The sequence below is a fragment of the Lissotriton helveticus genome, chromosome 2_1, assembly GCF_964261635.1.
Source record: "Lissotriton helveticus chromosome 2_1, aLisHel1.1, whole genome shotgun sequence".
NCBI classification, from domain to species: domain Eukaryota; kingdom Metazoa; phylum Chordata; class Amphibia; order Caudata; family Salamandridae; genus Lissotriton; species Lissotriton helveticus.
In genome coordinates, this window is record NC_136059.1 from 1,319,632,541 (window position 1) to 1,319,660,511 (window position 27,971).

Sequence of the window (27,971 nt, forward strand, 5' to 3'; positions counted from 1 at the left end):
GGTTGTCGGAAACCAACATCGTAATTCCGGAGGCGGAAACGCAGTCCATAAGAGATTACAGTGTGGGTCCAATTGGCTGATAGACTCTGAGAGCTGGTCGGAACCGCGTCAGAATGACTGGCCGGTTTACGCTCCGACTGCCAACATCATAATTTGGCGGTCGGACCGCAAATTAAACATGTCGGTCGAAAGCCTCCGATCGCGGTCAGTAAAGCTTCCAACTAGCAGTCAGAGGCTTTCCGACCGACATTGTAATCAGCGCCCTAGTGCCAAACTAAAACCTCAAACTGAGTCGAACTAGGTTGTGGTATCCAACCCGCGCTCCATTGCCGTGAGTCTAAAAGAGCACCTAATTCCCGGTCTACTGTGACCAGTAAGCAGTTAACGCTGTTTGGCACTATTTTTCATTTAAACTTTTAAAAATTCACATCCTATGGATACCCTTATTAGATTGTTGTCATGTTGGTGTCACTTTATATCTAGAAATGTGCTCTTAGGTTTAACAGAACCATCCCTGAGTCAATCCACATTGGTCAGACTCCCCAGGGGGCTAAAACGATTCAGCACACAAATGTTATAAGACTGGGGTGGGTTTGTTTAGGGCCCAAGTATGCTCCGATTTAACTGAAGTAGTGTGGAGTGTAGCTGAAGGCTTATAAAAATAACCCAGTGGTAAGGTCTTAATTTTACTGGGCTTGTGCCGACCTTGGGAGAAACTCCCAATCAGGCTTCCATCCACTCTTGGGTTACAGAAAGAAATGATGATGACGTTTTCCAAGAAGGCCTTTGGTGACTTCCCAACCCAGCCCACCCTCCTGGCCATTAATACTTCATTAAATAGTGGGTCTCTGGACCACAGGTTATCATGGAGCCAGTAAACAGATTTAAAATTAATATACTCAGTATACGCTATAACACCAGGGCGCAGAGTTGGCACATCTGCCAGCACAATGACATAGGGGCAAGCAGCTGGTAGGAGATCACATCTGGAGGGAGACCCACAGTCAGACCCAGGGAAGTAGTGGTAGTAGTAATGATACCATAAACAGGTAGATGCCCCACTCAGAGGTGCTGTGCCAGACATACTGGGGTGGCAGGGATGGTCACTTGGGGTATAGTGGGCATCTCGCCAATTATACTCTCATCCGGGCTTCTATGTCTCACTTGGGTTAACAACCTCGGGCTGGCAGATCTCTTGCTGTTTTCTTAATGTAGAATTATTTGTGGTTATATGAGCCAGACTGAGACACCCGATTGCTTGTTTTTGAAATAGGACTGATAAAAAACCCAATTGTACTTATTTTATTGACCTCAGAGAGGATGAAAAGCTGAGTACACCTGCCATTATGTGAGGAGGTTGTGTGGAATGTCCCTTTTGATCTCTCTGTTTTAAGCCAATATTGAGGCATGAACTTTTGAGGCATTTTCTGAATGAAACCTCCAGATACAAGCCAGGAAGCTGTGTGGTGCCTTTATGAGAATCTGGTAAGAGCAGCAAATAGGTGACCACTGTGTGCTCTACTACATCTCTAGGGAATTTTGTGATGTAAGCTTGTTGACCCATATGCTATTTGAAATTAATAAGGGTCTGCAACCAGTCCTTCCACCTCCTGATTACAAGTCATAACCCCAACTGTGAGGAAGTTTCATCCCTTCTCACCGGGCCCCCCTGGCCCCAGCAGATTCACGTTTTGCTCCATCTGTACAGTGGTAACATTCCTCCCATAAAGCAAATGAAGACAAAGTGTGATCACCCGTGGTGGCAAAAGCACTTAGTTGGCCAGGCAGCGAAGTATCCAATCAACAGCAAGAAACAATCAGCATTTCCCTTCACGATGCTCCTGTGGCATGCTGCATGAAGTGTTTGTGTCTGAGCATTCGACTGCCCCAGTTTTAATTCAAGTCAAAGGGATGCAGCTGCAGTTTGCCTGTGGACTAACTACCCCTCAGCTGTAAGGCACACCTATGGATGCCTAAGCCCACCCCACTCGTATAGTTCCACAGGGACCACCATCCACACAATGCCATGTCAAAATCACTCTAAGGTCACCTCCCGAGATAACGTACCACTCGAGTTACAGACGCGCATGGACCCAAGTGAAAATAATGCGACAAACCTCCTAATTAAGGATTACTCATTTAGCTGCACCATTACCCCCAAACTCAAGCTATTACCACAAAACCGCTGTTCTCCTGATGACACAATGTTCAGTCCGCCTTTACGCATGTAGCGTACTTATTACAATACCGGGGCCATAAACATGCCAGTCTACTCTCATGTGGCAGAAACAAAACATCAGTTCAAAGTATAAACTACCGGGACTACATCCCCTCTACCTGCCTAACTGCAACAAGCTGGGTATGACCGAGTATCAAACTCAAAAGGGGTCCTAAAAGGGAGCGTATCAGATGCTAGGCATTTGTCCCCTCTATTTGAAACTAGATGCACCCTAGCGCCCCAAGGGACACCCCCTTTCATGCAAGTCTGCGGGACGGAACCTCTAAGCGCGCACAGTAATGTGAAGCATGATTCATGTGATCAGCAGAAGAAAACACCCCTTGAACAAAACCGAAGTATTCCTTCCTCCAGTTTGAATTGTGTCCACACCTGTAACCAGGGGTTTGAGTGGAATGGAGAAACGGAGGTCTTTCAAGAAAGAGGGGAGTTGATGTAATGAAGGGCGTGGATTAAAACATTTAAGCTGGAAATCTTTGCTTAGCATAGTGTGCCGCCTAGTTCTGCCTCTTCAGACATTGTTCCAAGATATATTATCAACACATAACATTCCACCTAGAGCAAGCCAGGACTATTGACTTTGTCAATGGTTGTAAGTTTCCTAAGGTAAATAAGTGACAACTTATGGCTTTGTTGTAAGAATCTTGCCAATGACCCATGTGAAGGTCTGTACCCAACCCTGCCCAGGCTGAACTGCCCGAGCGAGAGGGCCATGCGCACAAGAGAGGCCTTTACATGAAACATGGATGCCCAAGAACCTGGCCAGTATATAAAGACACCAACAGAGCCAAGGAAGCCATGATCAAGCTTCAGGAGTGCTACTCCAACCGGATCCTTCATTAGTATTGGATGCGAAACCGAACATGCAATAAACCATACCTAACAGTGCCACCAAATAACTACCTGCACTCACCACGCTGCACAGTCGTTCCCCTGGCAGATTTCAGCAAAACATTGACCGATGACCCATGCAAGGTATTTCTTTTTTCCCCTATCATCTGCTTATGAGGGCAAAATTGGAAGACCCGGTAAAAACTTGTCTCAGCGCCTGCCTTTTAGAACAACTGGTGCCCACCACCAGCAGGACACAGCCCTCTCAAAGCCTAGGCTGCAGCCTTCTCTCGCGTGCGCCACCGCAAAGGTGAGGGGCATCATCTAGACATTTCATGTGCATGAATTATTGTGGTAAGTGATCACCCAGTGTCACTCAGAAGGCCCTTAAATGTCACACAAGAACACCTGAAAACACGGAGATGTCACAGGTCAGCAGAGCGAATACTTGGCAGCCGCTCACATCTCCAATTGAGGACACGAAGCCCATGCAGCCCCCAGCATGAATGTCAGCAACATGTCCTCAGCACAGCAGGGGTGGTGCAATGGGACGTTGGGAAGGGGGAGCTTGGATTCCAGGCCCAAACCTGTCCCAGAACACGTGAAGACCCGTACCCCTTGGCAACTGACTGCTTCCTTCACCCCAAACCCTGGACTGGCAATTCAGCCTCATGCGAACACGCTAGGATGGCAAACGCCCGGGTCACAGGCCAGGTGTGAGTGCTCACCCTCAAGCCCGCACTGCATTCCCTGCAGAGAGGCCCCCATGGGGTACCATGGGACAGGGGCCATTCCCAGAGAGCGTCAACGTGTGTCCCACTTGCTAGGATGATCCATGGTGCATGTTCGAACTATGGGAGCCACACAACAAGCGTGGCGCTTCATCCACTGCACCTCCCACACACCTTCTCCAGTGACGCTGGAACAATTCTCAGACATGCAACTCCACTGACAAAACTATATAATGCACAAACGATCCGACCACTGCCTGCACATCACCAAGTGTGATGTCTCTGTCTCACCTCATGACCTCGTTTTTGCCTTCTCAACTACCCCGAAACATTTATACATGTACATTTGTCCAAAATACCCCTTGCTAGAGAAAAAGTTGATATCCTACAAACAGACCTCCCATCCACACCTGCACTCCAGCAGGACCGCTAAACAGTCCACCGTGTAAAATCCTCTCACCTTGCAGTCAGAAACTGAAAAGAAAATCCAACTCTCTGTGCCAAACACAGACGCAGCGACCCGTCAGACAGCCCAGCCTGACCTCCGGCCCAAACACACAGCAAATTCAAGACAAAGAAAAAATTTCAAGGCATCTCCATGGCTCATTCACCTTTAGAGCTGTAACATGGCCATGTCTTGGAGTGCCGCGCCCTTGACCCCCACCCATGAGGATTAGGAGCCACGACAGAGGAAGGCCTCTCTCAAGTCCACAACACACAAGCTACAAAGGCCAACGCTTTCCTCTCTGGCATCCGGCAAGACAACTTATGTGTAGGTCCTGCAACCAAGCAACATCCATCTACAAACCCTGGAAACGTGTCTACAATGCTCAGGGGCCCGGCAGCCCACTGTTGATGGACCATGAGGGCACTGCCATTCAAACTGCCCATCCACTACGCACCACCCTGGACTGGGGATACGGCCTGGGGAGCAGGCTGCAGCGGTATTTGTGGCATGCTCCCCGCTCACTATAATACCCAGCCAACTCAGTGTCTGCCCTGATTGTCAGCAGGTGAATACAGTCATGCTCAGGCCCAGGCGCCAGGCTGTCCCCCGGGTCGTACCACCTCACTTCACCACATGGAGCTATTCACTATCCTCTTACAACTGGACCCATCATTCTTACCTTTCATTCATTCACACATTTAGTTAATCTCACAAGGGGTATACAAACATTTTTTGTTTCCACTTTGCTCTATCAACTTCCCCCTTTGGTGATTTTATCACCAAATAACTCCCAAAATTTAGAAACTTTTTAACTCAACATGTTTCAAATTCTTTTAATTAGCACTTGTTATAATTCTGTCTCTTCTAATTTCTTCATATCTTGATAAATCTTTTCTTTATATTGCTCCATCTCAATATCACCTTTTTCTCTTTCCCTATCTTGTTTTTCTTCAATCTTTTTCTTCAAAGACCTTTTGATATTTCTTCTCTGCCTACATTGACAACTTAGTCTCAAAACTAAAATCACCACTATTACTATAGTTACTGGGATTAGTATTTTACCTAATATAGATCTACTTATTTCATAAAACCAATTTCTAACTGCTAATAAACTTCTACCAAGTTTCTCAAGAACACCTTCAACTTCTAATGGTTCTATTTCTTTATGCAATTGTGTAATATTTGTAATGTATCTCTCAATGTTCTGACTTTTATCGGGAATGTATGTGCAGCAGTGTTAGACCTTTAGAATTCCACAGACTCCTCCCTCTTTTGCCAATATTATATCTAAAGCAAGTCGATTTTGCATTACCATACTTCTCATAGCAAACATTTCAGTGTTAACCATTAAAAATCCTCAAGCTGTATCTGTTGACAGTCTATCTACTATTGTTGACAATTTTCTGCTTTTATTTGCATTAAGGACCATATGTATCAACAAACTATTTTGCATTTCCTAAATAGCGATCTTTAAGGAATCGCTATTTAGGAATTGCAAAATGGTATGTATGAAACAAATCGCTATTTCTTAGCGATTCTTTAATATTCCTTATTTTGGGAATGTTTCATACATCCCAAAACATGCAAAACGGCCGTTTGCGAGTCGCAAAGGCTGAAATTCTGTGAATTTCGGCCTTTGCGATTCAAAAACGGCTTGATACATATGGCCCTAAATGATATGCCTACTGCTGGTATCAATGCTCCAAAAACATCACCTATTATTTCAATTACACTTTCTCTATTCCATTCGTACCTCTGTCAACATGGAACATTTTTGGAAAGACCAATCCAATATAACATGAGCCATACCAGTGGTCAGGTAACCTATAATAAGCTTTGTTCCCACACAGGAAATATATTCCTGGGAAAACTGGGTCATTTCCACCTCTAAATCCCCATCCCCCTTTGATAATATATGTATCTTCACATTGACTTGCACTCACAAAATAATTGTCATACACAGTGTTGACTCTTTGAATACATCATTTCCCTAACATTGGTGTATCTATACTTATAGCCACATTTACATTATGCCCTTCAATATTATCATCTGAGAATACCCATTTTGTAGATTTAGTCTGTTTTACTTTTTCTCGCCTCTTATATTGTTGTCTCCTTTCATCTACCATATTCAAAAAAGCTTTTTCTTCATTTCTCATTTTACAAGTCAAATTATGTTTAAAAGCATAATCATGAGTCAATTCTTGGGTTTCCAAAAAATACTCACCGAAAACCTTAGCAGGCTTAATTTTGTTTAGTTCTGCTACAATTTTCAATTTCGCAAATACATCATCTGAATCAGAATAGTAGTATTCTAATTTTCCAGATCTATAAAATAGACTTGATATAACAATAAAAGTCACACCATAGGTCAATGGTAAATAGTGGTAGGTAACACCTTCCGAGACAGATGCAGGCAACTTTACACAAACATAGCACTGGCATCCATAGTTCTCACATATTCAGACAACAATTTTGAAAAGGTATTTTTAGAAAAATCGCTAATCGAATTATCTTGATGGAGTACAGGCCTATATAAATGTAATTTCTCATTTTTCAAATCATTATTTTTATCTTTCAAACTCTCATTTGTTTTCAGTCTTTCAATGTCAGGAGTAAAAGGAATAAAAATAGCAAGAACTCACCATATCAACGTCAATATTTCAGTACAAATTAACCACATTCTACACCATTTTCTAAAAATAGAACATTTAGATTTAGTCACTTCATTAGTAGCCATTTTATTTTTATACAGCAAAAATTTCTAACTTTTTACTTTCGATTGTCTCTTTACAGCCTTATTCCACTTACAATGTTCCTTCAAATTCAATTACAGCTTTCATTTGGATATATATATATCCCTTTCTTTTCCCTGTTGCATTAAGAAAATCCATTTGCTTTCTTTATGTTACAGTTTACTGACTTTCCTTTTTAAGACCTTGGCTATACAAGTTCTCTTGGCTGCTGTTTACTTCTCTTATTGGAGGCAGCCCCATGTAGGTCCACTCAGGTGATTTGTATTTTTGATTTGGTCTTCTCAGTCTTTTTGGCCTTTGCACAACTTCTATTTCCTTTTCCCAATGACTCCTTTTGACTGGTTATTTCATTTACTTGATCCTCTTGCTCTTTTGCTTTATTAACCAGTTTAATTTTCAGTCCATCGATTTCTTTAGGCCAATTATCTCCTTTTCTTACTCTTTTTATTTCAGGTTCAGTAGTGTTTTGCTCTACTCTCCAAGTTTGTTTTCTCAAACTTCTCCTCAATTCAGTTTCATCATCACTGTCATCTGTCTCTGTTTCAGATCTTTCTATAGTTTCAGTTATAATGAATTTCACAGGATCTGATTCTTTTTCGGGATTTAAATTGTCTTTGGTCAGTTCTTTCACCCTGTTAGGAACTTCTCCATAGCTGGTACCTGGAAGCTCATCCTCATCGTGAGTTATTTTCTTTTCACCAGTTTCGAGATTTCGGTTCCTGCTTTCGGAGCTTTCAGGCTGTCCTTCAGTATTTTCTGAATTACCAGCTTTCTTTCCACTTTGCTCAGTGTCCTTGCTGGTATCAATCTCTACCAAATCTCGACTTACATGTCGATCTTCAATATTTGGTATCTCAACAATTTCAGTTTCTCCATCTGATGCAGAGCTAGTATCTGATATTTCCATATGTCGACGTACAGGTCGAGCTTCAGTATCTGGATCTCTTTCTGGTTCACCTTCAGTATCTGAATGAATGGGGCTTTCACTTTCTCCCTGCAGATTTTCAGGCTCTGGCACACGAATAGTGTGACTAGCGTGCACCCATCTTTTGAATCCAGCACACTTTACTGCAGTTGTACTAACAAGTATGACTTGCCGTGGTCTTTGCCATCGAGGCACCAAACAATTTCTCCTCCTGTGAACTTTTATTCATACCCAATCTCCAGGAACTAGATCATGAGCTGGATGTTTTTCTTTCGTTTGTGACTCAGTTCCCACCTGATGGAACACAGAAGTTACTACGTCAGACAGATTTTTGCAGTAATCCAGTATGATATCATCATTTATGCTCAACAGCTTATCAGCGGGTACAAATGCTTGTCTCATTACTCTTCCCATCAAAATCTCATGTGGGCTTAATCCTGTTCTCTTGTCAGGAGTACTTCTCAGGGTCATTAGAACAAGTGGCAGGGCATCTGGCCATTTTAGTCCTGTGGCCAAACACATTTTGGCGATTCTATTTTTTATTGTTCCATTTACTTGTTCAACCACCCTTGAAGCTTCTGATCTGTAAGCACAATGCAACTTTTGATTAATGTCCAGTGCTTCACAAATCATTTGCATTAGTTCATTGTGGAAGTGAGCTCCACGATCTGTTTCAATAGTTACTGGGAAACCGTAGCGTGGTATTATCTCACGTAACAAGAGTTTGGCAACAGTTACTCCATCATTTCTCCTAGTGGGGAATGCTTCAACCCATTGGGAGAATAGACAAATGATCACGAGCACATACCTAAGTCTGTTACATGGAGGAAGCTCAATGAAATCCAATTGCATTCTAGTGAATGGACCTCCCTCCCGTCCTATGGTTCCCAGAATCACAACAGTTTTTTCTTCTTGGGTTCAGTTGTTGACAAACAAGGCATCTTTGACAAAGGCTTTCAGCAATCATCCTAACCTTTGGATTATACCATGTCTGTCTAAACAACCTAATCTTAGCGTCTCTTCCAATATGGGCTTGACCATGAGACATTCGGGCCATATTTGAAATCATTTTATCTGGCATTACTGGTCTTTCATCCTTATAAACCGAGATTTCATCCTCTTCTCTTTGTTTACATTCTACCTTTAACCAGTTATCATTTTCTCCTTAACTAGCTTCTTCCTGCATTTGTTTTACCTCCTGCCATGCCTCCACTACAGTTGTTAGCATCAATGGACTTGAAACATGTTCAGTTTGTCTCTGCCGATTAATGGATGCTTGATTTTTAGCACAGTATTTTGCAATTGAGTCAACATATTTATTAACTCTTGTTATATAATCATCTCCTTTCTTATGGGCTGCACATTTAACAACTGCTAGCTTATCTGGCAATTGTATGGCATCAATCATCATTTTCACAAATTCAGCATTTCTGATGGCGGATCCTGCCGAAGTAATAAAACCTCTTTGGGACCACAGTTGACCATAATCATGGACAACCCCAAATCTATATTGACTGTCAATCACTATGGTGATCCTGATTTCTTTTCCCAACTCACGCTCTCGAATCAAAGCAATCAATTCTGCAATTTGAGCTGAACAGATTCCTTTCAGACAGGATGCTTTCAAGACATCTGCTACTGTACAAACAGCACATGCAGCGCTCAATACACCCTCATCTGTTCTCAGACCTTGATCCATCAACGAACATCACATAGTCAGATTCAGGTAAAGGTACATCTTTGATGTCAGACCTTGGTTTAGTGCAATATTCTAGTACATCCAGACATGTGTGATCCACTTCATCTCTTACTTCCACATTCATAGCATCAGGTAATAATGTAGATGGATTCACATTTACACTTCTTGAAATTGTAACATTGTCTGTACCTAGAATTGTCTTCTCATATATTGTCATTCTGTTATTGGTAAGCTACTGTGTCTTACTTCTAGAGAGGAGAATCTCCACTGAGTGAGGTACATACACTCTCAACGGAAATCCCATCACTATACCTTCACTTTGTTCAATGCTCATGCTTGTAGCAGCTACTGCCTTTAAACATCCCGGCAATACCTTTGCAACGGGATCCAGAACAGCAGAAAAGTATGGAAATTGCTTTCACAGTTTTCAATGTCTCTGTATTAAGACTGACAAGGCACATCCCTCTCACTGCAATATAGCTCAAATTCTTTTTCATAATCTGGCATTCCTAAAGCTGGTGCTTCACATAGACTTGTTTTTAGTTGCTCAAAAGCTTCCAGTTCTGCCTTGTTCAGAGTTATTGGGTATTTTACATCTGCTTTTGTCAATCTTTGCAAAGGTTTAGCTATTAGTGAAAATCCACTAATCCACTGTCGACAATATCCAACCATTCCAAGAATCATTCTCACCTGTCTCTGTGTCTTTGGAGGTTTCATTCCCTGTATCATTTGATCCTTTCTAAGGTGACCTGTCTGATTCCTTTAGCAATCTTGTGTCCCAAATATTGTACTTCCCTTTGACAAAACTGTAATTTTGATGGTGACACTTTATGTCCTTCATCTGCCAGATGATTTAACAATGTAACAGTGTCTGTAACACATGCTTCTTTTGTTTTTGACGCCACTAACAGATCGTCAATGTACTGCACTAGAACTGATTCTCCAGGTAAACTCAGATCTTCTAATGATTTCTTTAACAATTGATTAAAGATTGAGGGACTTTCAGTATACTCCTGAGGAATTCGACACCATGCTAAAATACGATTTTTGGATTGGAACGCAAATATTGGCTGGCTTTCAGGGTGTAATGGATCTGTGAAGAACGCATTACATAGATCAATGACTGTATACCATTCTGCATCATGTGGAATTTGATATAACATTACTGCTGGGTATGGCACAATTGGACAACATGGAACGACTATCTTATTTACCTTTCTCAGGTCCTGCAATATTCTGAACGTTCCATTTGGCTTTTTCATTCCCATTATCCATGGCTTTCTATTTCTCTCAAAATCCCTTGCTCAATTATTTTTTGAATCAATGGTGTTATTCCTTCAATTGTCTCAACTGTCATCTTGTACTGAAGTGTATTTGGATAGCTTACTCCTTCTTTAGTGAAACTTTTACAGGATCTACATTTTTCATCAAACCAATATCTTCTCCAATAAAATTCCACACTTGCTCTTTTACTACCTCTTTCAGTTCTTTTGGTATTTTTTTCTCAATCAAACACAGGAAACATTTTATTCTTTTCTGCTTCAATTAATGTCATTGTCATTTTATACAGACTATATTCATCTGGAGTTTGGAGGTCTATGCCATCTGGTGAGCAATAAATGGCACAGTTCATTTTACACAGTATGTCCCTTCCAAGGAGATTTACAGGACTACTATCACACACGACAAATCAATGCATGTCTTTGAAATTTCCAATCTCTATTTCAATTGGTTTTTTTAAGGACGTTTTAGTCTGCTGATTTGCTACACCTACCACTTGAATATGTTCACCCGAGAGAGGAAGATTTTGAATTTCCACTGATCTAACAGTAGAACGGGTAGCACCTGTGTCCACTAGGAAAGTCACATCTACATCATTCACCTTTCCATTCACATATGGACCAGACTGATCTCCCTCTAGAGTAGCGCCAAGCACGCACTCTTCTCCCTCTCTCAGGCACCGTCAGAAACTATCATCCGACTCGCTTCCGTCCTCTTTCAGCCAATATTGTGGACTCACATGCACTCTATTATATCTCGTTACCTGGTCTCCTGCGCAGAATCCTGTCTCTGTACTGTATCTCTGTAGGTTTAAATTGTAAGGAAGTGGAGGTTGTGGCACCTGACACTGTGAATTAACTACCTGTTGCGGTGGCGATGGTTGCTGAATTATCTCATTCTGCACTTGTGGATTCAATGATGTATTTTCCGGATTAACTTTTGGTGGATACTTACACTTTTTTCTCCAATGTACCATCCTACCACAATTATGACCCAGATATTTCTTCTTTACTTCTTCTATATTTCCAGTTATCTTTGGTTTGCTAGAATTTCCTTTCACTCTATTTTGAGTACCTTCTGCATTCTTATTTTCTAACTGAGCTACTTGATGTTCTGCAACCTTTACTTGTGCCCACATTGCTTTCTCTTTGAGTTTTCTCTGTTTTACCTCAATTTCATCACTACAATATTTTGCATGTCTCAGGACTTCGTCCACGGAACATGACTGCCATCCCATTAAATTATGTTTAATCATATCCCCTATTTCTGGTCTCAATCCAAACACAAAGCGATATACATAATGACTCATATATTTTTCATTCAATTCTTTATATCCACTGTACTGTTTAAATACCAATAACAGTCTCTCATAAAATGCATGAACTGACTCTTTGGCCTCCTGTATTGTCCTGTCTATTTTTACCCAATCTGTTTTTTTTTGTGGAATTTTATTCTTCAAAAACACTATAATTTGTTCATATGTTCGCATCACTTCAGGTCCAGGAGCACCTGTCACTTTATCTCGTGGATATTCCTCTTTTGGTCAATCCACTGTAATCTTACACTCTGACCATAAATCTGCTGGTACTACTATGTCAAACAACCCATCTAAATCTTCCCATAAGACTTTTGAAACCTTCACAAATCGATCTACTTGTCTATACCACTCTACTGGTTTCTCTCTCAATTGGGGAAAATCATTTGTAAATGATAAAATGTCTTGTCTGCTCCAAGGTACATGTACATATCCTCTTCCAGGTATTTCTCTCATAGGAAATTATTTTACCACTTCTTCCTTTTCTCTTCCTGGGAATGCTAATGTGGATTTGTCACTGCTTTCCTCTCTTTTCTTTGTCCAACTCATTTTCTATTTATCCATATCTCCCCATTTCCTCAATACACAATTAATTCTTTTATTTGAGTAATTCTTCCTGCTGTATTCATGTTTTTGTATATCTTTGTCAGTAAAATCCACTCTATAAGGTTTCTGCAAAATTTTATATTTTGTAAAATCCACATCCATTTTACTTGCTAGGCTTTCAAACCTTTCATGCATGCTTTTTATTTTCCATGTAATACTTTTACACATAAATGTGATCTCATCATCCTGATAATTTTTCAATCTATCTGTACCAATTGTTCCAATTATTAGTTCTTCCATTTCAACTTTTAACCTAGCTACATCTAGCAATTTTGATTCTGTCTCTTTCAGTTTTAAGGTTATTATCCAGTCGCTTAATTCTTGCTCTGTTGGCCCTACTAGAGTTTGTGTTAAATCGATTTTCTCTACACTCTTCTCAGCAGTTACCAAATCTGATTCTGCTCCTGTTGGGAATTTATACGGAAGACTCTGATTAAAAGTCAATTCTGGCGGTGTCCTTTGGTTAGTGCGTTTAATTTCTGACAAATCTGGATAAACCTTTTCTTTTACTTTCTGTAAACTCTGATTTAAAGGAATAGTTAAAGATGGCTCTTTTATTTTCTGGTTTTCAAACACTGGGATTACTGGATCTATTGTTACCGGAACAGTTACAGCTTCTATATTCTTAGTAAGCTCCTGTATCTTTTCAGTTAATTCATTTGTTGAATGTATATATTCAGCTGTACTCTGTTGTGCTTCAATTTGTTGCTCTACTCTATTTCCCATATTTTCCATTCCCTTTCCTTGTTTATGTGTTCCTGTATATCTTGTTCCAATTAATGGAACATCTGGTTCATATCTCATTTCTACTCTTTCTGGGAGATCTCTAAAATTTGAGAATCGTTTAGGAGTTTCTGCTAATCTATCCTCTAACTCTGGAGCACTTGGGGTTGTACCCATAGAATTTGCTTGATATGGCGGTGGTCTCCTATTTAGGATCTCTTCCAATACTGCACCCTCAGACCCATAATCTTTATAACTCCTTTTTCCTGTTTCTATATTATTTCTCTTTTCTATACATTTCTGCCCCTTTTCCTCATCTACCAATCTAACCGGATACATCCCATCACACATGTTAGCATCTCTCCATCTTCGCATTCTAGTCTCATGTGTCTCTCTCCAAAATCTACGACCTCTATTCCTTGGACCTAGGTAATCTCCAAACCTTTCCTGCTCTAAATCATGCACTTCATCTTCCCACTCAGCCAAAGCTTCAAACTGTGTTGGTCTAGGTCTTGGTTCAAGCTTCATCATTTTGTCTCTCAAGTTTCTTAATATTGCAAGACTAAAAGATCCTTCTTCTGGGAAAGCTAGCACACCATCATTTTTGGTATATCTCGCCCAATTTTCCAACCATATACATGTATGGTAGCCATATTGTGTCATCATCTATGATGCAGGCGTTTTCGGCGGAGGAATTATTTTTCCCTCTCTAGTTTCAATTACTTTGTCTTTTTTTAATACATTTTTTAATTTTTGGAACCATGAAGGTTTCTCTTTCTCCATTCCGTAATAAAATTCCATCTTGTTATAATTCTCCTGTCTTTTCAAAAGATCGCTCTCTCTTCCGTAAACTGCTTAGTAACACCAGCCTATCGCAGCGCGGTTCACACTATTGAACCAATAAGAACAAGATACGTTTCGTTAGTGCTCAACCAATTATTTCGCTGCTTTCACTGATGCACCAATCAGCCCTTACTCTGTCTTGGTCACGCAGACCAATCCCAGCGCAGCACTTTTGACGTCAGTCCGGCTTCTGCAGCTTCGACTGACCCCTCCTTTACTAAATTTATCGGCACACTGTATTTACACTTTTATACAGCATAATCAGTTATTAACTACATAAAACAACTCAATTGATCTGTTTCGCTAAAACCAAAAGGACAGTTTCATAAATTATACAAGAATTCTGTATTTCCAGTAGACAGCGCTTACCTTTTCTCTTCCACGGAATTTTTACTTTTGCCAATAAAGTAGCACTTCCCTCTACCTTACCCTTCTCTCAAGCTTAGGTTAAGCTTTATTACTCTCTCAGGTAGAGTTTTAAGACAGAATATGCAATGATCCCTGCTATATAAAACTTTATAAATAAATAAATATTCAAAACCCAAGATTTCACAGGCTGCCCTCGCTATACATTCACCACTTTTACACGTAAAAGTCCCTAAACTTGTAACATACGATGATGTCACCACTTTGAAACAGACTATGGGATTTGCGACTTCACTTGCCACACTTCCTCTGCCTGCAGACAGAATAACCAGCTTCCCACACTATCCGTAAGCCTTTTCTTGACTACACATAACGCGATAAGAACTCAACAGATGTTAGTCCAAAATTCTGTACATCACGATTCTATATATTCTATTTTACACATCATATATCCTAGTTAACCTATAGCAACCTATGCTCTGCTACCAAGAATTACTGGCGCAGCGCGGCTCCAAAAATTCTTCATAAAACCATCACTTCACCACACAGAGCTATTCACTATCCTCTTACAACTGGGCCCATTATTCTTACCTTTCATTCATTCACACATTAGTTTGCTCCGAGGGTTCAGTAAAGATCCAAAAGAGGAGTCGCGGTGCTATAGCAGAGTGCCTAGACTAAGTTTATACATTATTTACAACTGCAGTTTTATTTTTAATACCATGGTTTCTGTAAGAAGAGATTTTAGAAACACCCCACTATTCATTTATTTTATTTGATCTGCTATGGATAACAAGACCAGCTTAATTCTCCATTTATTTAATTTTTATTTAAAGATTTAGTCTACTAGCATGACCTCTACGTTTTATTAAAATGGAAATGATTCAATTATGCAACAAGTACTGAAAGAAAAGTTAAATTTCAATAGCATTCATTTATTAGCATGACAGACTTTTAAGAAATAAAAGGCATATTACCCAAACATAGAAGCGAAGACATCAGTACAGAATGTAATAATTCCAAATGAACACCTCTCTGTCTTTCTCCTTCTCTCTCTCTCTCAGAACTTCGCACCCTTTCAAAAGTTAAGGTCGAGAAAAATGTCAAAGTCCCTGCGCCATAGGAAAAATTGCGCAGACCGACAGCATCTCGGGTTGCAAAGATCAAGTCACAAGGCGAGCTTCCCTCAATGTCCCAAACGTCCTCTTTTATACTCCTTTTCAATAAATTATCTATCTAAATTTGTAACTCTTAAGTTCTTGAATGTCCGTGATTGGTCAATTTAGAGTCAGATGAGCATCACTTCATCGTCTTTCATTATAATTTTGTGCATAGTCATCTTCACATTGCGGCAAACTATGGTGTTATTGTCCAAACATTAACTTCTTTCGAAGTGTCCTTTAAATTGGTATTTGACGTTCTTTTCCCACGGACCACATGCTGACTTCACTGTCTTTTGGCTTAGGCCCCACAAAATGGCCACACTGTCCTTGACCCATACTGCTCAGTCACAAGCATCTCGCATCTCCGATTTGGCACTTGCGCAGTTCTATCGCCATCTCGGAATTTCAGTCAGCGTCCATTTTTCTTTTACTCGCATAGGCCTCAATTTAGGAACTATTACGAAAACAAACACAAATAAGTGTAAATTTACTAAATAAAGCCCTTTCTGTTTACCTCCCCCTTTCTAATGATAACCCAGTTAGTATTTACCTAGCTTTAAGCAACATATATGCGTGGTTCGACTTACCAATGTTCATGATATATGCCACAAATAAACGGACAAAAGCACATTCATGCAATACTCAATTAGATTATAATAAATGCGTACTCTTTATGGCATAATATACGACAAATTAGTAAGTTATGCTTTGCAAATCCATGCAAATTAGTATCCGTGTGTATTTGTGTGTGCATTTTACTCTATGTTGGTTAATTTCAAAACCACACATTTAGTACTTATTACTGTTATGGAAAGTTAATCTCACAAGGGGTATACAAAAATGTTTGTTTCCACTTTGCTCCATCACAGTCATGCTCAGGCCCGGACGCTAGGCTGTGCCCCGGGGCCGCACCACCTCGGCGGGCAACCCTAGCTGTAACCCGGGAGGCAGGTCCAAATTAAATCTCAGGGTGGGACACGATAAGCAACAGGGTTGAGGGGGTGCTGAGCACTCTCACAGCAAAACGACAACAACACATGCAGCCCAACCAGCGTTCTAGTACGGACGCGACCAACGGCATGACCAGGAGGAACCAAAATGATGGTCTGATGGGCAGGGCAGGTATAAGTACCTTGCCCCAACCCTCCGATGCGCCGGAAGAGATGCAGGATCTGCGCCCGGCTTTAGGGACTCCCCGGGGGTCCCCACAACTAAACACAGGGATGTACCTAATGTGGCACTAAGTTGGCCACCCTTTTGAGCAAGCACCCTACGTGTGCCGTGGACAGCCGCATCATAATCAGAGGGAGCCAGGTCCGGACTGGCTGTTGCGGGCACCGGGCAATCCCCCGGTGTGCCACAAGGGCGAGGGGCGGTTTTGGGCCCCTGGGGGCCGTTTTTGTTACACGGATGTTTTTGCAGCATAGCTGCAAAATCGGCCCTGTAACAAAATCGTCCGACCCCGGCAAAGAGCTCGGCCGCACCCCCAATTCCCGGGGGTGGGTTAGGGGGGGAGCGGCCGAGCACTTTGCCTGGGCCGGTTTTGGTTCCCAGTCTGGCCCTGGATGGATCCGTATCCCCTCACTGGACCCAAGCAAGTCCCACACAGTGGATGGCTGGGATGCGCTTTAGGCACATTGAGGAAGTTAGCCCCGCCACTCACTCAGGCTCACTGCAGCTCCTTCGGGTGTTGGGAATCTTGCTGCAGGTAGTGCTCACTGCCTGGCCAAAACTGATAATGATCTGACGGGTCCGTAGCCCCTCTCTATATCCAAGCAAATCTTGCACAGCGGGATGCCGGGGTGTGCTTTAGGCTTGTTGAGGAAGTTATCCTCGCCCCTCACTTGTCTTGTTGCAGCCCTTCCGGTGCCTGGGAATCCTGGTGCCAGTAGTGCTTGCCACCTGGGAATTTTGGCCAAAACGGATAATGTTTAAAGGGGTCCGTATACCCTTGATGGACCCAAGCATCTCCCCTTTAAAACAGTAATGCTCGGTCTCTGCTTTTGCTTCTGCAATTTCAGGATTGTGAGCCATATTTATCAAGGGGTTGCAGAGCTTTTGCACCATGAAATATGGTGCAAAAGTGACGCAACCCTCAAGATGCAATTTATCAAGCCACACAGGGCCACCTTTCATGGCCCTGAGTGGCTTGATAAATTCAGAGTAACGCAACGCAGCGCCAATCGTTGTGTTGCGTTACTCTGCCCCATGGAGGTATTCTATGGGTGGTGCATGGGTGTTCCCATGCATCTCCCCCTAGATATAAGACTTGCCTCTCCCTACACCCGTTTTAGGTCCCTTCTAAAAACGTACTTGTTTTTTAATGCTCACTACTAACGCCTTTCGCCCTGCTGACTGTCTATCCCCCTATGCTCGAGCGCCAAGAAACCGCCAGGTGTTAGTGCGCTTTAAAAATATTTTTTACATTACACATTACATTACAAAACCCTTGAATTTTGATGTATTCCCAAATTTACCGTTACTGGTAGACCTGGAATGGGCCAAAATGCTGAGCCTTTATTGGTGAGGCGTAATGAGGAGAGAGAGATCTTCATTTCTCCTCGTTTTTTCCTCTTTTTATGTGTGCTGCATTCTGCAGCACACATAGAAAGAGGATAATGACTCAGGGGACTGTCTTTGTGCACATATTTTTTGCTCAAAAACAATCCTACTTACAACGCAGGCACCCATGAGCCATGGTGCATGAGTGCCTGCATTGGCACTAGGCAGCACATTGTGTGCCAGCTCTGGGAAAAGGCAGGAATGTGGCCATATTGTGTTAAAAGCAGCGCATTCCTGCCCTTTCCCTGTCACGCAGCGCAGTAAGGTGACTTCCTGCGCTGCACTGCATTACTTCTTGATAAATATGGCCCTTGGTCTTACTCCCCACCACTTTCAAAGTCCTGCTTCTGCCTTAACGTAAGACAGAGATGACTGCACCATATACAGATTAATGAGAGGAGTAACAAGGAAGCACATTCTGTAGTAACAATCCTATACTTTCTTTTCCTTTCACCCTCTTCTCTTCAGCTCTTTATTTCCTTGTACAAGGGTGCAACAAGACTCAACAGCATGCATATACAATCGATCGAGTGATATACGCCCACCATGTAGCCCGCCTAGCCCGGTGTAACCCCTACGGAGCCCGCGAGGCAACGCTACTACTGTACTGTATGTATATATGAAAAAATTTGCTAATAAAAACTGTTGAAATAAATTTAAAAAAAAAAGAAAAATACAGGTGATGTATACCATAATTAAGCATTTAAAAATATATCCTATCTGAGAAAAGTATGGTGCAGTTTGAACAATCAGAGAATACAAGGAGGGGTTTCTTTATAGAACATCCATGCCGAGCTGACATTTATCTCACACACACACAAATAAAATCTGCTGAGCCATATGCCTCTGCAGATGTACGTTTCGGGTCTGGAATTTTAAGAGCTGCCGAGTCCTGAATGGCTAATAAATGTCCATTTCATTTAAAAAGCTAAATTGAATACCCAAATGTGAATGGTATGTACAAAAAACATTCAACGCCCTGCCAAACACCTTGTTCCTTTCAGCAAATGGCTTCCTTCAAAGGGGCATATGGGAGCCATCTGCCCAAAGCCAGTCCGACAAAATAGAGGGGCTGAAAAGGAAGATTTGGGAAGGGATTACACCCTGAGCAAACTATGCCGAGCAGCCCGAGCCAAAATGGAAGACAGCTGAAGCAATAAACAAGCATCTAGCACGATTACCAGGGCAGCAACATTACACAATATGTCTCCCGCGCCCTAGTGCTGCCACTTGAGTGCAATAAGTAGCGTTTCAAAGGTGAGGATAACGAAGAGCAGGCAGCAGCCCAGTCTATTATATTCCCACTGCTGTTAAACAAAAGCAGAAATGTAGCCTGGAAACACGTACATATGGTCATAAGTACATTAGCATGTGCTGCTCGTAATGTGCTTTTTTTAACAAATATTTCTGCAGCAGCATTTCATTGTGGAAAATCCTGGCAAAAATAACAGGGCAAATGAATTGCCCTCTAGATAGTAACCTGATTGTTATTAGTCTATTTTTACAAAAACAAGCAAAATGTCCTTTGTGGTGACAATACAATAGGTAGGATTCACGTTCAGATGGGTTTGTCCACACACTATGCCTACAGTATGGTAAAATAGTTTTAGAATCGTGCAGGGTGACAGATAGGCTTGTCAGTTAACTTAGAGAAAAGTTTGAACCAAAGTAGTACAATCTTCTGCACCTGTTTGTACAGACTGAACAGTGCACATATACGATTTTTGCGCACATCTAACATTGTGAAGGTCTGGGGTTGCACCCTCACTGAGTCTCATACATCTCGTGGGTCCAGGATTGCACCTTCATTTTTCGTCTCGTACATGATCAGAGTTACTTGCTTCACCTGCATTGAGTCTCATACATCATGAGGTGGTAGAGCTAGGGGGCGAGGGCTGACGTACACTTTGTACCTTTTACAGCCCAGCACCACCTCCTGCAGGAATGTTTGCAGATGTCAGTTACTCCTGTGGGTTTCGTCCTAGGATTGCTGAGTGTACATGTGTTGGAAATGGCCCTTTCTAGGGTGTTTCCATCGACTTTTTGCATTTCTCCTTCCTAGTTTTTGACTGCGCTGGATGCTAGCCTTAGGATTTGAGCATGTTTGGCACTGCTGTGCAGTGTCAAAGCAATGTGTTGGTCATATACTACTGTGGATCGGTGTATATATAATTAGCGGATTCGAGTTAGCTGTAAGTCCCTTGTCATGGGGTAAGACCTATACAAGGGGCATGCATATATCTTGAATCCGCCTCCGTGGGCCCGCCGCACTGGTGGGGCCATCCACGGATGCAGCTCATCGATTGTGCCACAGGTTTGCCTTGGTGGGGCATGTGTTCACAGATTACTGTTATTCGGTTTGGCATTTATAAAAGCTATGTGCCAATGTACTGCATGTCCCTCTATATCGGAGTTCTCCCTGGTGACAGGATGCAGTGTTGGGAAGAGGTTGGGCAGGCGTGTGTATGTGTTACCTGTAAGAGTCCTGAATGACACTGGATGGTGTGTTTGGTACAATGGGGCCTTGTTCTGACATTGGATTAGCATGAGGGGTGTAGGGAAAGGCTGTCCACATTGTTTCCTATGGGCAGATTAGTAACAGTATAATGTTTGGTATCAATGAGTTCATAATGGCAAATCCTCTCGGGAAGTGGGAGATGGTTCGACATTAAGATGCTGGAAACGTCACTTTAGGAAAGTGGGCATTTTGATGCCTGGGGCTCTGTGTGCCTGGCTGTCTGTCTCCTAATTCACAACGGGGTGCTAGGGGTGCCGCAACATCTGTGCATTCTTGATAGGGGCCCATAAACAAGGGGCTCATGTGAAACTGCATACCTTTCTGGGATGATTACATTGGGGTGGAATTAGCACCTGCATTCCAAGGGGCCGGGTGTTGACCCCACTAACAATTGTGATCAAACCTCCTGGGGTAGGATGGCAGACAGGACAACATTTTAATTAAGGCTTGTGCATTTCATTTTTTTAAACATTTCTTTAATGAGAATTTCAAATAAACCTCAACAATGTATGCACATCACATTTGTAAATGATAAGTAAAAAAAAAATAAAGTACGACCATCCTACCATCTTATTTGGAAATGAAACTTTCCATTTACAAATATTTCACAATATTAACTATGCTTCAGCCAGAGGGCACTAGTCGTCAGGACACTCTAGGCATCAGATAGTACAGAGACATGTATAAGCTGACGTGTATGCTAAGCTGTATTTCACTCCTACTCATCACACTCTATAGATGACAGGTAGGCCAGGAAGGGGGCCCAGAAGTCTTTGGGGCATGAGTTCAGGGGTTGCATCTGTGCTTAGTCCTCTCCTACTTGCTCACAATGACTCACACTCTAGCCATCCAGAAGCTGTGGGGGGACGAGCACTACCCCATCGCAGTGCCACCTCTCTTTTAGCCAGTAGCAGTGCCATGGATACCAACCTACGGACGCCATGTGGCACCTCAAGGGTATATCCCAATAATGCCATTAGTGGACAAGGGGCAAGGTCAGCGCCCATCATAACTGAGATCCGTTCAAACACCGTCGCCCAGTAAGCATGTACCGCATAGAAGGTCCAGGCGAAGTGTGCGAAGGCAGCTCCCTTGTCATGGCACTTAGCACAGGCATCAGATCTAGTGTGGTCAAACTTAGCTATATCAGATGGGGATCTATAATAATTATGAGAACATTTTAAATGTAACAATTTGTGGCATTGACAGATAGAAATGCGCCGCATCAGTGTGCAGCAGTATGCACACATTTTGTCAGTGATTTCCATCCCAAGTTCTGTTGCCAAACCTCACGCAATCTATTGGTATTGTCGGGCTTTTGTTCGAAAAAGGATCTATATAGTCTAGAGATCATACGTCCTCCCTCTGTAGTCAAGATTGTCAGTGGGGCAAAATCATCAGGAGGGAGTGGATAAGAAGGGAGTAGCGATCGTAACGTGTTGCGCAATCTCCTGAAAATAAATTGGTCCATGTATAGAATATCTCTGTCCAATGGTCCCTCCAAAAGGGGTGTAACACGCTCATCAGGGAACAAGCCCCCATAGTGTGGAGGTCATATCTATGAAGGGTGAATTGGCCTAATTTCTCCCTAGCAAGTGGGAGCCAAGGGTTGTCATGCAGCGGGATGGTGCTAGAATAGAGGGGGCCACCTCTCAGAGTGCGGAGCATACGGCGCCATGCCTAACAGGTACTGGACACTGTTGTATGTCCGTATTGTCGAGTGGGATTCCCATGGGTTGAATCTGGGTGTGCGTGATTCCTTCAAGAATTGCTCTTTCAAGGCGCAGATAGGGTATTCGAGCGTCAGGATGGTACCAACAGTATGTGTAATGGCATTGTGCCGCTAGAAAATATAAGTGTAAGTCAGGGACACCTAGGCCCCCGTGTTCAAGAGGGAGTGTAAGTATATCACACCGAATACAGGAATGGGTTCCAGCCCATATTAATAGCAAAGGGGTTCATTTCAGTGTGTTGAAAACGTTCTGTGTTAAGGGAATAGGGATGTTAGTGAAGAGGTATAGAAAGCAAGGCAGAACTACCATTTTTAGTGTTGCAACTCGCCCAGCTATTGACAAAGGAAATTTTATCCAGCACTCCACCTGGGTACTTATATCCGAAACAGCCGTCCTGTAATTTTGTTGCAGTACCTCCTCTTTTTCTCTGTGGATGTGGATGCCCAAGTATTTAGTGCCATCAGGTGCCCATTTAAAGGGGAGCTCAGCCAGGGGGAAGGCATTGTGTCAGTTAACTGGAACAGCTCTGCTTTGGTCCAATTTTTACGGAGGCCTGAGAAGTCAGATTCAGATTCAGATTCAAAGAACTTTATTCGGTTAAAAACAAATAACCATAAAAGTAACAGACATAAAAACAGATTACAATGATTACAGCTCTTAATGTGAGTTCAGTGAGGGGGATCAATAGACAGTTATTCAGTAGAAAAGGTTTAAACCATTTCCGTTACCATTTGTTTCCGTAATTTAGAAACACTTTTTAAAAAATTTAAAACCACAGTTACAGTTAAAACCGTATCCATTCTCTGGACTTCTAAAAAAGCTGGGCGACATCTGGTTAAATTCATTTCTTTTAAAAAAGGGACAATAATTTTTCTACGAGAGGCACTATAAAGTCTGCAGAAGAAAAGGATATGAATGTCCGATTGATATGAGATGCCATCACACGGGCAAGTGGGCAATATACGTATCCATGAATTCATACTGGGAAACGACACCAATCTAAAAAATATGCAAAATCTAAAACGAGTTAAAAGAAAGCGATCATAGTTTGTCATGGGCCGGAATAGGTATGGCTGTACAGACTTAGTCTCACATAGAGTAAGGAGGTGAGAATGTACTGAATGTTTCATAGTTTCAGCTCTCCTCCTCTTATCCTCAAGATGGTCCAGGCAGAGGGTTTTCAATGTACTCCTTGAGATGCTATCCATTGTAGATGGATCCGAGTAATAAGAATAGCACCCAATCTCAGTCAGGAAGCACTTACCGTATCCCAGCCATTGTGATCTCTCCACGTGATCCAGGCTGAGGGTATCCTGTAATAGGGCCCGATTCATAACACATTCATTTGTGGTCCATACCCTATGCCACAACAGGATAGGTTGAATTTTAATAATGTCTGTTATGTAGGGTTGAGCAAGTTCAGCGTGACAGTTAAATGTGGCAACGCACTGTGGAACTGCAAGGACTTCCCTCATAAATTTGTTTTCCACCACCTGGATCGGATCAACATTTGCGTACCCCCACAAGCCTGAGCCATACATAGCCACGGATAAGCATGTTGCTTTATATATAGTTAACATTTCATTTATCGGCTTCCTGCCCAATTTTCTAACAAAATTCTTTAGGGCCATGATCGTTTTCATAAATAAAAGAGCTCTGGCCTTAATTGCGCTTGTCCAAGAACCTGACTCATGGAATAAAATGCCCAAATAAGAAAAGGTTGGGGTGTTATCTAATGGAACATTATTTAAAAACATCCGTTTCATCGGTTTACCTGATTTTGGACCACAGTTCATTGTGAAGGTTTTACTACAATTTACTAGCAGGTCTAGATTCAGCATGAAGTTCTCAAAAGTTACTACTAGTTTTTGCAGAGCCTGAGGAGTACGTGCCATAAGCACGGCATCATCCGCATACATGAGCGCAGGGATTGCCCTCCTCCCCACCCTGGGCATATCTCTGCACTCCTGCAGCAGATGATGCTCAAGCCCATTAATGTAGAGGAGGAAAAGAAAAGGTGCTAATACACAACCTTGGCGCACTCCACGACCCACACTGAATTGTCTGGAGCATTCGCCCCCCCTACCATAGCGAACAGAAGCTGTGGCTCCACTATAAAGTTCCCTCAGGAAACAGATGATGGTGTTGTCCACTCCCAAACTTTTCATTATTGCCCACAATTTGGCGTGTGACACGCAGTCGAACGCTGACGAAAGGTCCACAAAGGTAAAATACAAGCGTTCCGACTTAATCCTTATATATTTATGTTGCAATAACATTAGATTTAGGCCTTGCTCGATTGTGCCAATCCCTTTTTGGAAACCAAATTGCAAGTCGCTCATGACTTCATTTTCCTCCGCCCAGCTTTGGAGTCTTGCCAACACTATTCGTCCCAAGATTTGTATTGAAGAATCGAGAAGGGAGATTGGCCTATAACAGGCACAGCTGTTTCTGTCCCCCTTCTTATAAATAGGGACGATGACAGAGGTGAACCAGGAATCTTTTAAGCCCCTCGATAAAGCCGCATTAAAAAGTTGTACCAACATTGGGCCCCAGATTTCAGTATTTGCTTTGAATAGGTCCGCAGGGATCCCGTCAGGCCCAGCTGCCTTTCCTCCTTTGGTAGCTCTTAGGGCGAGCAATACCTCATCAAGTGTTACAACCAAATTGGGGCCTGGTTGTAAGTCCAAGCTGATCTGAGGACCTCCACTACGGGTATCATCCTGAGCCTTGTAAAGATTGGAAAAATGATCCACCCAATTATCCTCGTTTATTGCGATCTCAATTCGCGCCGTATGGGTTTCGTAAGGGAAGGGGGTGTTAATTACTTTCCAAAATGCGGCGGAATTTTTAGTTTTTGAAGCCTCGCAGAGTGAATCTATTGCCTCCTTGTTTAGCACAGTTTTCCTTACTTTAAGGGCCTGGTTATATGCAGACCTACATGCTCTTATTTCACCTGTGTCCCTGGGGCTTCTGTGCACTGCATGTTTTAGATTTTTCAGCGCCCTGGTACATGCGTTGTCGAACCAACTCTTGGGTCCCTTACCTCTACGTTTTCAATCAATCAATCAATCAAGTCATTTATAGAGCGCACTACTCACCCGTAGGGTCTCAAGGCGCTGGGATGGGGGGGTGCCGTTACTGCTCGAACAGCCAGGTCTTGAGCTTCTTCCTGAAGGAGAGGTGGTCTTGGGTCAGGCGCAGGTCGGACGGGAGTGAGTTCCAGGTCTTGGCAGCCAGGTAGGAGAAGGACCTTCCTCCTGTTGTCGCTCTTCGGATGCGGGGGACGGCGGCGAGGGCGTGGCTGGTTGATCTGAGGAGGCGCGTGGGAGTGTAGAAGTTGATCCGGTTGTTGAGGTAGCTCGGGCCTTGGTCGTGTAGGGCTTTGTGCGCGTGGGTGAGGAGGCGGAAGGTGATTCTCTTGTTGACCGGGAGCCAGTGCAGGTCTCTCAGGTGTCCGGAGATGTGGCTGCGTCGGGGGATGTCGAGGATGAGTCTGGCCGAGGCGTTCTGGATCCGCTGGAGTCTCTTCTGGAGCTTGGCGGTGGTTCCGGCGTAGAGGGCGTTGCCGTAGTCCAGTCGGCTGGTGACGAGGGCCTGGGTGACCGTCTTCCTCGTCTCGGTGGGGATCCACCGGAAGATCTTACGTAGCATGCGCAGGATGTTGAAGCAAGACGAGGAGACGGTGTTTACTTGTCTGGTCATGGAGAGGGAGGAGTCCAGGATGAAGCCCAGGTTGCGTGCGTGGTCCGTCGGTTTGGGTGCGGTGCCCAGGGCGGGGGGCCACCAGGAGTCGTCCCAGGCGGAGGGCGAGGAGCCCAGGATGAGGACCTCCGTCTTGTCTGAGTTCAGTTTCAGGCGGCTGGTCGTCATCCATTCGGCTACATCTTTCATCCCTTCGTGCAGATTGGCTCTGGCGGCGGCGGGGTCGTTGGTCAGGGAGAGGATCAGCTGGGTGTCGTCGGCGTAGGAGATTATGTTGAGGTTGTGTTGGCGTGCGATGGCCGCGAGGGGGCTCATGTAGACGTTGAAGAGGGTGGGGCTCAGCGAGGATCCTTGAGGGACGCCGCAGATGACTTCGGTGGCTTCTGACTTGTACGGTGGTAGGCGGACTCTCTGTGTTCTTCCGTCGAGGAAGGAGGTGATCCATTCCAGTGCCTTGTCCTGGATTCCGATGTTGCCGAGGCGCTGTACTAGGGTGCGGTGGCAGACAGTGTCGAAAGCCGCGGAGAGGTCCAGGAGGATGAGGGCCGCTGTTTCTCCGTTGTCCATCAGAGTTCGTATGTCATCGGTGGCAGCGATGAGGGCGGTCTCGGTGCTGTGGTTCGCTCGGAAGCCAGACTGTGAGGGGTCGAGGGATCCATTCGTCTCGAGGAAGGCGGCCAGTTGTTTGTTGACGGTCTTCTCGATGACTTTGGCCGGGAACGGGAGGAGCGAGATGGGACGGTAGTTCTTGAGGTCGGTGGGGTCTGCTGTGGGTTTCTTGAGAAGGGCGCTGAGTTCGGCGGGCTTCCAGCTCTCAGGGAAGGTGGCGGTGTCGAAGGAGATGTTGATGATGTCCCGCAGGTGGGGTGCGATGACAGCGTTGGCCTTGTTGAAGCCGTGGTGAGGGCAGGGGTCGGTCGGAGATCCGGAGTGGATGGAGTTCATTGTGCGGATGGTGTCTTCGGTGCTGATCGGAGTCCAGGCGCGGAGGGTGGTGGTGGGTGGCGTTGTTGCGGTTGTGGCTTCCGTTGGTTGGTTGCTGAAGCTGTTGTGTATGTCTTGACTCCACCCTTAAGCTACTTTTTATTTTTGTAGCTATAATACCAAAGTGCTCAATTTTTTGATCACCACTAGAATTATCTCCCAAACAGGTCATAAAGCTAGTAGAGCACACCTCCCAGAGTTCCTTGAAGAATGTTGCGGGGATTACTTTGCCCCAATTAAGTGTGTACCCATTTTGTCTCCCAAGAACCACATCGACCGCTGCCTCAACGAGAGGCGCGGCCGAAGATGGGTCTGGGAATAAATCTGCTACCTTAAGGCATTGGGGAAGATGATCACTTATAGGCAATGGGATATTTGTAACCCCCACAACTCTATAATTAAGATTACTGGAGGAGATAATAAAGTCAATGGTTGACACCAAACCTCTACCAACAAAGGTCGGGACAAAGGGTGTGGTTTTTAGCGCTGTTTCATTAGCAAACCCCAAGTCAAACATGAATAGTAATTCGTTCAACAAATCCCCCA